Raw genomic sequence first — 12329 nt, forward strand, 5'->3', positions numbered from 1 at the left:
GCCAGGGGAAGAAGGTGCCCCCTTTACTCCAAAATAAAGCCAGCATGGCGTTCAGGAGGGGGTTCTGAGGGGGTTCTTGGGGGAGTCTCATCCCCAGGGCTTGGCTGTATGAATATCCCAGCCCTGCTGTGGGATGGGTGTTGCTTTTGCTAGCTGAGCTTTACTTTATCTCACTCAGCAGTTGCAGAGCTTATATTGGGGTCCTTTTCGTTCTGTAGCTCACCTGAGTGACAGATTTTAAGAAGTACTCAGAGGTGGTTTCTTTTTGGCATTACAAAAGTTGCATACTGTTCAGTCATAAGGGGAAATCTGTAAGTTTTGTAGGAATCTTCAGGGCGAGGGTATTCTTCCTGCTTCATTGTAGACCTGGGTTATTTTGGCTGAAAAACATGTTTGGGAGATCCTGGCAGGGCAGACTATCCTGAGGGTAATTTTTCAGGCACGATTTGGAGGATCTCTGCTGAGATAATAAACCCCACGTCTGTTTGCCTGCGGGCCTCGTGCTGCCCATTTGATCCTCGTTGTCTCCAGTATTGTACCCAGTAGGAATTAAAGAGAACGGTAACTTACCTTGCTCTGGCATCAGCACATCTCCTAACGATCCCAGGGCAGGCAGCACTTGCTGTGTGCGCACACTCCGTGCCGGAGGACCACGCATCACGTTGATGTGGAGAGAGAAACGCAGAGAGGCTGTCACTGGGGGCTGCCACGGGAGACGCAGCATGGGAGGAACTGCTCATCTGTTTTCTTTACCTACCACGGACAAATTACAGCGAATAAAAGCATGGACGTGGGTTGGTCTTATTCCCTTACTGACTGCACCTCCTACAGAGCATCCTGTGTTTATGTTATTCCTCACCTCTTTGTTGGAAAACCATCGTGGGGTTAAGCAACTTACCAACTAGGAAGAAAAGTTGGGTGAGGTGGCAGTGCCAGAACAAGGACTCTGGTTTTATGGAAATCAGGCAATAACTGTCCTTACCTTTTATACATCACTGCATGGACCTTTCATCTACTCTGCTCTGAAGAAGATTTTCCCATCTAATACCCTGCTACCAAATATATTTTCAGTGCAACCTGAGCTAATATATTTCCTTACTTACCATATGTTATTACAATTTCTGTATGTCTGGTTACCTATAGTGATCTGCAATTTCATGGGCATAGCACAGACATACATGCTCTCTTCCACCAGCAGTGTGCAAGCATCACATACAGAAATCTTTATAGTAAAACTCCCCAGTGAACTTCTAGTATGAAAGGCAAAATGACATTCAACTATCATTTAAAACATCTCATAAAGGATGCTTTGAATTTTGTCTGCAGTTCTTGAGTTGGTATGAGATAGAAAGTTTCATAAGGTCACTCCCTTTCCTCCTATACATACGTGATTTTGTACATGGGAATGAGCTGGTCGGACCAATGCAGGAGCAAGCACAGGTATCTGTGTTTGCCTTGCTCATGAAATAACCACACTGCCAAATACTATCCTTGCATTCCTGGCTGCCACGTGCCTCTCTGCTGTGTATTGCTGCATCCTGAGAAATAGAAGCTTTTCTTACACGTCTTTGAGTTCACAGACCACATACTGAGTAAATTCTCTATTAGTGTGTTCCTGCATTGAAACCTTTGTGTGAGAAACTGATTTATTTGCTGCTTAAACATGCAGAGCAGCAGCACATGTGAAAACACATGCAGGAAATGTAGGGCGCAAGTTTTTGTGTTGGTTCGTTGTTTGTTTTTTTTGTTTAATGGGGTTAGTTGTCCTCATAATGGAGAACATTTGTTTGCCTGGTGTTCTGATATCTCTGTGAGCTGCATGGGGAAAACAATTTGCCTTTGGGGACAAATGTCTAAAGATAAATTAATTTGTTATGCTGTTCATACCTGAGTCACAGAAGGGTGGAAATTCAGTACACTGCCCCCCAAAACCACCCGTTTGAAGTCAGCTGTCTGTTGCAGAGAAGGATTTGGACTGTGCCTCCAGGCTCCCCACACCTGATGAACAAAGCTTGGAGTAAAGGGCAGTATAACAGAGAAGGAACTTCAAGTGCTGGTGTGTTTTGAGCCTGTGAATGGCATGTGAGGGGAATTTCCAGCCCCAGTGGAGCTGGGAGGGGTAAAGCAGCACTTCGCAAATCCCCATCAAGGAGCTCTCTCAGCCTCTGGTGCTCACTTTATTAAGTGGGCAGCCTTGCAGACCATCTAGGCTTATTATAGGTATTGGCTTTGTAGCATTAGGTGTCCTTTTTTTGGTTTAGTTCCTTTTTCTTTGTGTGTATATGTGTTACACAGAAAAATGGTAGAAGTATGGTCCAGAGTGGGGCAGGCAAAGTGGGTACCTAAAAGGAAGAGATAAGCCAGCAGCGACAGCTCTGCATGTCCAGACAGTGTTAGCAACACTTCATCTCACCTCCGTAGGGTTTTCCAGTGCTCTTCAAAAGGCTAAGTTTGGGAAAAAGTGACACAGCAGCAATTTAAGGACTGCCGGCGGTTTTCAGTGGCGTAAAGCATTGCTGTGAAGTGACGTATAGAGACAAACACTGGTCCTGGAGCCAGTCTAAATTTATCACTGTGTCACAACAGATAGTTAAATTTAAATGTGTGTCCAGTACTTGCCATTTCAGTAGGTTGCAATCAGCTTGAATTGATATTACCCGAGTAAATCAAAGAGCTGAATAGCACATCCATTTCTGATACAGCAGAGCAGTGCACATTATCTCAGGGTGAAAGGAGTTGGTACGGAGGCTCTGACTGGTGTTATTGTAACCAGCTCAACGCTGCAGAATAAAAAAAAACGAATTTTGGTATATGATGGACTCCTCCAAAATGGAAAGTGCTTGCCACTGCAGTGTACAAGATGGTAAATTACTGTGATTGCTTGTACAGGGATCGATGTACAATCTGTTGAATGGCTACTGAGCAGCCATACGTGCTGTCATCTGCCCAGGCTGGCTCTGTTCACATGGGCATTCTTCAGTGTAATTAAAAATTACAGCCAATTTTATGCAGCTGCATTTGGTCTTTGGCCAGGTCAGCCTTGGACAGCACCCAGCAGAGTTAGACCTCCCTGTGATACATCTGTATTTTTTCCTAGGGAGAAGATTTTTCTTGTCACTATTCTGGGTCACATCTGGTGTGTGTTTTTGAAGTCCATTTCCTGTCTCCACTGATTGTGCTTGGGTTTCTGCTGTGAAGCTGCCTCTCCATACCAATGTTCAGTTTCTTTGGGCTGAAACTCCACTGGATGATGTGCTCCAAATCCCTGTTAAGGTTCTCTGGTTGCTCAGAAGCATTTAGCCCACAGGATTGGGTTGGACTCGATCAGTAGAAAGTTACTCAAATGCATGTGCTGCGGATGTTGGGGCCCAGGTGCTGCTTTGCTTTGTTTTGTTTTTCAGGTCCCTTAGCAGTGCTGAACTCCCTTAGCTAATGTATGTGCAGGTGCCTGGAGATGGGTGGTGTACATGCACCTCAGGACATGCATGTCCCACAGGGGGCAAGGAGTGACTCAGGTTATCCCTGCTTTTCCTGCACTGGGATATTTCCATCCAATGTGATGTAGGAGTGCCAGATGAGGGAGGAGATCTCCTTGCATGCTGTTTATGCTAGACAGCCTTTTACTGCCTGACTTCCTCTCTGCTCATTGCTGCTCTCTGAGATACTGGGAAAACCTCCATACTAAATGTACCTGATCTGATTTTGTCTGAGGGAAACAAATTTCTTCCCATCTTACAGCTCCATCAGCTTTGTAAAGTCTTTCTTTTTGCTCAAGTTCAGTTCTTACAGACATTTAGGGAGATAATCACATCCCTGCTTTTCTCTTCTCTTTTCAACCCACTATGAACCTTCTGCTGCTGTCCTGCCTCATTTGTTTCTTTCTCTGATTCTCCTCATTAAATAAATTGCATCCAGAACGTCCTGTCAGATGAACAGTAAATTAATATACTGTAGCCCAAACTTCAAAAAGGAAAAAAGAATTTAGTTACAATGACTCGTGTTCTCATCCTGCCGCTGTCAGTGATAAAATGGCTATTGACTTAATTGGGAACAAGGCACTGCTCCCCCTAATTTTGTGTTGCTTCTTTATCGTTAATAACTTGGCTTTCTCAATTTGTGTGGCAAGCAGTCATGCCAGTTAGCCAAAATCTCCTCTCTTTGTTGGTATAATGGTTAGGGAGGTTTTTGTAGGTAGGCCAGCAACCTCCTTGATTGAGCTGGTACAGGGAAGTACCACCTCCGTTGGGGAAATCAAAAGAAACTCTGCAATGTAAGATGGGAAATAACCTACCGAATAGGTATAAAATGCATTCATTTAGCTCTGACATTTTTTGTTAAGTTCTGAAGAGAAAGCATATGGAGATTATCTTTCTGTCTTGTATATTGAAATACAGGAGCTTGGGGGCAGAATTGTAAATGATGCAGTTATGAGTTTACTCTGCACTCATAGGTATGTTCCCTTATCTTGTTATATGGCTGCTTCTAGGAATCAAATATTTAAGTTTGCATTGCACTGCTTTTGATGGCTGGAAGCCTTCGTTTTTTTAGATGACGCTATATATCAGGTTTACAGTTCTCCTGGTAGTTTAAAGGAAAGGGAGAACATGCTCTCATGACTCTCAACAAGACCTTAAAATTCTGGGGCTCTCTTTTTCTGGAGGACAAGATATACTCTGGTCATCTACAAGCTTACGTTTTTCAGTGACAGCAGTTTTTGGTGCTGTCTGGAAAGCAAGGCTACTTACTTTGATAGAGAGAGGATTTCTGTCCTCCTTGACTTTAGGAGTAAGAAAGGAAAGAGTGCTTCAGTTCTGCTTTCTTCTTCAGCATATACACTGTGTCATTATACGTAAACATGTTATTGCCTTTTTCTCCTGAAACACCTTTTCCTTTCAGTCATTTGATGTTGTGGAAGCGTTTCTGGCACTACACACTGCAGCATCTTTGTTGTGCAAACAACAGTGAACTAGAGGCAACACTGGGGCTGGATTTGAAACCCTTCACTGGAAAAAGAAAAAGGCAAACTTTACACTTGTATTTTAATGTGTGAGTCATGATCTAGAGCACATCACAGACTGGATTTTTGTTTGTTGTTTTCCTATCATGCATCCTGGTCATGTTCCCATGATCTGATGGAGTAGAAATGAGGAACTTGTGTGTCTGGAGGGCTTTTGCTGTAGCACCTCATCACCTGCCAGGAATGTCTTAGCACCTCTTTTGTGCCATTTCCAGTTATTCAAGTGTATTGGCCAATTTTCTGGGATTTCAGGGGATCAGAGGTAAACCTGGGCTTACCTTTGCTGCTTTGGGGTGTTAAAATGAGCTGTGTGGGGCTGGTATCCCATGGCATGACAGCCACCAGGCAGCAAGTGTGAGCTTGGGAGCACCTACTTATCTCCCAGTGTGCTGTAGATTCAATCTGCACCATGAAGTCATTTTGCTTATTCAAAGGTGTTGCTCTTTGTGCCAAAATCCATGTATATCTGTGCCTTGGTTTTGCTTGGGTCCATTCTGAAAAGAAATAGTGTGTGCAATATGGCACAGGTTGGATGACTTGCTGGGGGAAATGCTGCCCCCTGAACTGTGGCAGAAGAGGGGGGTTTGCCAGCTGAGAGGGGTTTCTTTTGTAAAGGAGGAGCCATGGGCTGCAGCCACAGATGCTTGCATTGCCCCACTGCTGCAGGTGATCAGGCAGCCCTGGCTGGGTCTGGCCCCTGTGTGTGTGCCTCAGTTTCCCCTAAGCTGTGTCCTGCCCTGAGCTAAGTCTTGTGACACCTCTGTCCTGGCTGAACTTTGCTGCAAAACATCCATGGCTCCAGCAGAAACCAGGTGCTTGCATGCACCTCCTGGGCTTCCTCTGCACCTGTGGCATAAGGAACTGGCTGATTTCTTCATGGCCTATTTGTTACCCTGAGACTAAACCAAAGGAATGAGGGGAAATTAATAAATGTTAATATATTCTCGTTTAATTGAGAAGCACTGTTTTCATCAGCTGCTGTTTGAAGAACAGACTTAAGTATGTTTGTAAGCCCAAACAAATGTTGGCTTTTTAAAGCTGTTGCACAAATACAAGGATCTTGCTGCCGTTAAAGAGGTTTAGAGCTGTGAACTGTTCAGAACTCAAAATCTGTGGATGAATAATGTGGCTGGGATTCACTAAAGCCTATTAAAGATAATATTTTTCTATTCTGTAGCTTAAGCCAAGCTTAAGCCAAGTCAGCCTTAAAATCCTGACTTATTCCCCTTATTTTGTGGGTAGCTCCAGCACTGCAACACCCAGCATTCTATGTTATTTGGAACAAGCAGAAGTGATCTCCATCTGGTTCCTGTTTTTATGAGCATGAATGTGTTTTTCCCCCACACCTGAGGCTTCACCTCTGGCTGAGGAGCAGAAAGAGTTTGTTCTGCTGCTGTTGCTGCCCTTCTTCTCACCCTCTCCAAAGCAGAGGAGTCCTGGGGCAATGAATATCACACGAGGGAATGTGATCCCTCAAAGCAGAAGTGAGAGTTATGATTAAAAATATTTGAGAAAAGTCTTTCTGCTTTCCCAGGAAAAACGGCTGAGACATCTTTGCATCCTGAGGCTCAAGTGACATCCACTTTAAAAACATTTTAAAAATTGTTTTTAGGTGAAATGAAGGTCATTTCTGTAAATTAATTACATTTGTGAGTTGAAGAGCAATGCAATTTAAAAGTTATAAACCAGAGCAGCCTTTCAAGATTGGTGCAAAAGTCTGAAGGCTGCAGACCTCTTTCTAAATGTAGTCATGGTTACTTGCCTTCTATCTTACACAAAAGTTTGTGCCTAATCCACCAGGCAGGTAGGAAAGATAAGGCCTATTAACTACAATGAGTAGCTAGAAAAGCTTGAACGAGTGTGCTTTGGGAAGGGATGCATATTAATAAATAAACATGACTTCAGTAGGTGAATTCACGCACAGCAATATGCATGCAGAGCATCACTGCCTCTTTCCCTGCATGCAAACCTGAAATAGGGATGTCTGTTGGAGACGTGGTGTTCCAGGTATGAGAATTAGGATGACCTTGAGTTCGAAGTGAAATCCTGGCTTGAAAGCAGGATATGAGGGTCCTTGTGTTCTGCTTGATTAACCCGTGTGATTTCCTATGGAAATAGCCCTTTCATTATTTCATCGATACCAAAATTCAAATGTGGCCCCTATTCAATAGCAAGAACAATGAGCTCATTGTGATAAGCCATATAGCACTGACCTTTCTGAAGTCGAACCACAGATCCAGATCTGTGATATTAGGCACAGCATGCTGATTATGCTGTTCGAGAACTCTGCAAACCAGTTTTCTCTAATTGAGACAAAACCTGGCAAAGCAGACTATCCTGTAGCTCTGATCTCCCGGGCAGAGGAGACGAGCGTCCCTTCTTGCGGCACGAGAACGCTCAGGGCAATGCATGTATTTGTGTAGTGCCTTCTACCCTCCTCCCTGCCCGAACCAGGGTTTATTTTAACTTCTCGGGGCTCATAATGAGTGAAAACCTTTTAGGACCGAAGGGCAGCGCTGAGCCCCCGCCGCCGGCTCCGGGCTCTGACCCGGGCTCTGTGTGCGCACAGATCGCTATTGACTGGGCGGGCACAGACGCCGATTCACAGGGAGGGGGCTGGCGAACATCACCCGTGGCTGCGGATTGTGCGGGAGCGCCCGGAGTTGGTGTCCTTCCCCTCGGGAAAAATGGGCCACTTCAGAGGCGTTTGTATATCAAACCCCAGCTGAGGGGCAGGGAAACAGAAGCCTGAGTATGGGCACGTTTTTGTTTTAAAAGTGTGCAAGAATAGTTGCTGTTGGTTTTTTTTGGTTTTTTTTTTGTTTTTTTTTTTTTTTTTTTTTTTTGTTTTCTCTTGGCATTAATTTCACTTTTTTTTTCACTTTTTTTTTTTTTTTTTCTTTCTCCTTTTACTAGTGCATTTAGCAACGTTAAATCAAAATGCAAAAAGCTGCTGGATGTGGTCATGCCGTTTCAGGTATTTCAGGCAGCCCCAGTTGTGACCAAAAAATCTTGCAAAAATCTAAACTGGGCAAGGCACCCCAGGTATCCAGAGACTAATGGCATCCCCCAAGGGTAGTAATTTTTTAGTAATTAATCCCATGTACTTGTTTGTTTTTTATCACAAATAGCATCAGGAAAGCTTAGAAGATATATCAGCCTCATTTCCTAGGTGCTTTGATGTGCAGGATATAGAAAAACAAGGAGAACGAACCAGATGTGTGTGTGTTGCTTTTGAGAAATCATAATTTTTCTTTCTTTGGATACATATTTATGTCAAGTACATGTTCCTTGCACATAAGGCTCCTAGGGCCAAAATAATAAAGTATTTCCAAAAGAAGACAATAGAACTATTTTCACAGATTTGTCATAGAAGGGACCTTAAATATCTTCTCATTCCGAGCCCCTGCCATGGGCAGGGACACCTTCCATTATTCCAGGTTGCTCCAAGCCCAGTCCAACCTGGCCTTGAACAGTTCCAGGGGTGAGGCAGCCACAGCTTCCCTGGGCAACCTGTGCCAGGGCCTCACCACCCTTACAGGGAAGATTTTTTCCCCTATATCCAATCTAAACCTGACCTCTGTCAGTTTGAAACCATTACCCTTTATCCTGTCACTCCATGCCCTTGGAGAAGTCCCTCTTTGGCTTTATTGTAGCCCCCTGTAGGTACTGGAAAGTGCTCTAAAGGTATTTGTTATGGTTTTCTAATGTTTGTGGATAATCAAATGCCACAGTGCTCAGGTATTAGTTCTGGTGTAAGAAGAGGTAAATTGGAGGCTGGGGACAGTTTCTGTAAATGCGTGGGGAGGGTTTCATTTCACTGCCTGAGGGTGATGGGGAATGGAAAGATGCTGTTCTCTTTGGAAGATTTTGGCCGTGCATGCAGCAGCAGAAAAGATGTGCAGGACCAGCTGGGGAAGGTGGGGTTTGCATTGCTTGCTGCCCACAACATTCAAGACCAGAGTACATGAAAGTGAGAATTGGCATCAACTGAGCAAACAGGACACTGTGGGCCCTTGAACCAAACAGCAGTTAAAATTTGGAGGCTGGGAAAGGTTGTTTCCATTTAGGGCAGCCCAGAGAGCCTATGGGATCTGTTGGGCAGGGTCGGTGGTTCAAGGGGACAGGAGGGAGGAAAGGCGAGGAGGGAGGGAGGCAGCACTCTGGGGAGGGGTTTCAGGAAAGCTGAGCAATGTGCAGTGTTTGAGGGTTTGGGAAAAAGGGAAGTGAACATTAGGACTATAAAACTCAGTGCCTACTAACAGCTGCTTGCCACAAGTGCTCTGCAGAGAGCTATGGTGGTTATTTTCCCCTTCTGTTTTTTAATTTATCGTACCAGAAGCAGGAAGGCAATGCCCAAAGTCTAATGCAAAATAAAATGGAGCAGTTTTTGATTGCGCTAAACAGTCAAGTGGAAAAATGAGTTAACTGGGACTCCAGTTTAAGACCCATCTGAACCAAACCCAAGAGGAGCCTGGCTCCAGGTCGTCTGGCAGAGCTGTTTGGGCTACCTGCAGGAGGGGAGCTGAGTGAGTTCTGCTCAGCAGCCTTCAGCAAGGAAGGTTGATCAGAAAAAGTGAATTTTTTTGTAGACTTTAGAGTGGTGGTGTTTTGAATGTACCTTTAATGTCCGAAGTTCATCTGTGATGGGCAGAGTCCTACATCCTGGCCTTACAAAAATTGTTGGAGTGCATAGAAGATTAATGGTGCTGGTGTCAGAGGTATTATCTACATGAAGAAAAATTAGCAGATCAAATACTAGATTCTTTTAGAAAGGTTGGTAGAAAAACTTCCTGTATTTTTTTCCTTCCCCCAGGACTGAATTAGTCAGGATGCCTGGGAAATAAAACTGAGTCACAGTGTTTACTCTCTGTGAAAGCTAATGCTCTCTTTTCCCCTCCCTGAGGTTATGCTCTTGCAAAGGCCAGTGCGGGAGCAGTGCTCGCTCCTTTGACACCTCGTGGTGCCAAGCATGGGAATGTGCCTGCGGGAATGGCTACGGGAGATGGGGACTGTTCTTCCCTCCCATGGCCTCCCGTTGTGCTGCACCCACGGCACCCATGTGGGGAACAATGGATGGAAAGAGAAACTGCTGGCTGTGATAGCTCTGGTTAGTTTTGGAGTAACGTGCTTTATTTATTGATTTTGCTGTAGAAAGGGTCAGAAACAGCAGGAGAAGAAATACTGTATATTCCAGAAAGTTAGAGACACCTGTACCTGGCACTGGGAAACAAGTTGTACTCTAGGAGAGGCTTCCAGCAGGCAAGCACAGCACAGCAGGGTGACCCTCTCCACGCTCTGCCTTGGCTACTCTGGAGAATGACAGCACATCCCTGCTCACAATGCAGCGCTGCATTGAGGTCAAAAACCCTGCTCAGACATGAAAAATTATTTTGGAAGTTGATAGGTACCAGCAACACCTGGAGAATTGTTCTAAATCAATGCTCAAAATAAGAGGTGGCATCAGAACTGGGCCCAAAATAGGGATTTTTAGAAGGACTTCTTTGTAAGAGAACTTATACAATTACCATAAATGAAGTCAGAACAAGGGCATGGTGCCTTGGAAAGGGCTGGAAGATTTGCAGAGCTCTGGCTCCCAGAAAGTTCTGGATTCACTGGTTACTGGAGAGAAACTGGGTGCTGTGCATCAGGGCCTTCTCACCACCATGAGTATTTGTACTTTTTGCATGGGCTCTCCTCTCAGCAGTCTTCCCTTGTCCTCAACTTGAATTGGTACCAACCTGCAGCACATCTTGCCCTCTCATGTGTTGTAGCATTACTTTAGTCTATGGAGAAATTCAAGGGATCAAAACGTTGTGTTTTTCCTGAATTCTCCCTGAAATAATATTATCCCTTTTTCTTTGACATGCTAGCTTGCAGGGATGCCAAATCCTAAGCAGTGTTTGTGGGTGAGGCAGGTATTCCCCAGAGGTTTGCATTTTCAGTATTGCTCCTATTCTGGGCTCCCAAACCCAGAGAAAATCAGAACACATTATGCAACCAGTGACCTTGCTCAGGTTCAAAATTATCTTAAACGTTAAACAGTAGCAAGCATGACTTTTATTGTGGGAAGTATTTTATCTGGCATTCAAGCATGATTGCTGTAGTCTGGGGTCCACGTTTAACTTTTTTATGCTTCAAGTTTTTCCAGTTAATTTATCAAAATGACATGCAGCTCTGGGGGCAGCTCTGTGGTGTATGATTGACTAAATAATACTCTGAATTTCTGAAAGGCTTTTAGAGTTCACTGCTTTCACACCAGGTGTATTTGTTGTTCTAATGCAGGTCACTTCCTCTCGTCGTCATGCCATCCTCCAAGCAGAGCCTAGCAGAAACAGTTTCTAATGACATAAAGTGGATTTCAGGGTTGAACAGCAGTGTCTGAAAGGGATTTTTCTTATCCAAATGCTGTTGAGCCAGTTTCTTTGTTTACTTTTGACACACACATCTGTTTTCAGATGTGATTAACAGATTAAATGGTGAATTTTGGTAAGAGGTTTGGAGGCAGCCATCATTTTGTGGAGTGGCTGCAGGCATTGTAATATCCTTCTCGCTTGATTTGAAATTCACCCGTTGCTTTCAGTAGGGAATGAAATAACTTTTTAGACCTTTTAAGTATTACTCATTGCACAGTAATTTTAATTATTGTCAGTTCCTGGCTACTGGTGAAAGAACATGAAATTGGAGTGTCCCATTGTAAATGTGTTTGTATTTCAGAACAGCACTGAAGAGGGAGGGTTGAAGAGGAGATGTAGCCTGGGCAGTGCTGATTAGGGCGGCAAAGTGAGGACGCTGACATTGTTTCAGGATGGGGCTCATTTCTGTTTCTTCCCGGGGACCATTGGCATTTCTAGTTCATTAAGCTCCAAAATAGGATTTTAGGCAGAAATTCCAGTTTTTGACAAGTTATTTTTCTTTTCACCTAGGAAAAGATAGGTTTCCTATTGTATTAGGGAATTTGGCAGGAGCGTATTCTCCTTCCCCAGTCATCCATAGTTGTTACTGCGCTTCACTAGGTGATGATACAGTTGTATGCAGGGATTTCTTCCTTCCAAAACCTGTTTGCTAATAATTTTCTAGCAGCATACCTCAAAAGAGAATGGTTATCTCAGGAATGTGCCAAGGGTTAGGTAAGGACTGAAGGGAATAACAGAGAAGAGACATCTCAGGAACAAAAAAAGAGGTATTTGAAGAACAAAGTAGATTAGATTGGGGGAAGAAAGTGGAGAACAGGTTCAATGATGTGGAGAGGAAGTGGAGTTGCCTGAGCCACAGTTTCCTTTTTTCTCTAAAGTAAAATTCACAGCCTGGC

General features: G+C 44.1%; 1 protein-coding gene across 4 annotated transcripts in view; it reads left to right on the forward strand.

Annotated features, from left to right (window-relative positions):
• The window catches only part of ERBB4 (erb-b2 receptor tyrosine kinase 4), a 605247-nt gene that overhangs the window by 90554 nt on the left and 502364 nt on the right, over positions 1-12329 (forward strand). The window lies entirely within an intron of this gene.

Source organism: Pipra filicauda, unplaced genomic scaffold (assembly GCF_003945595.2).
Source record: "Pipra filicauda isolate LSUMZ 115617 unplaced genomic scaffold, ASM394559v2 scaffold21_size4447388_pilon, whole genome shotgun sequence".
In the NCBI taxonomy this organism is placed as follows: Eukaryota; Metazoa; Chordata; class Aves; order Passeriformes; family Pipridae; genus Pipra; species Pipra filicauda.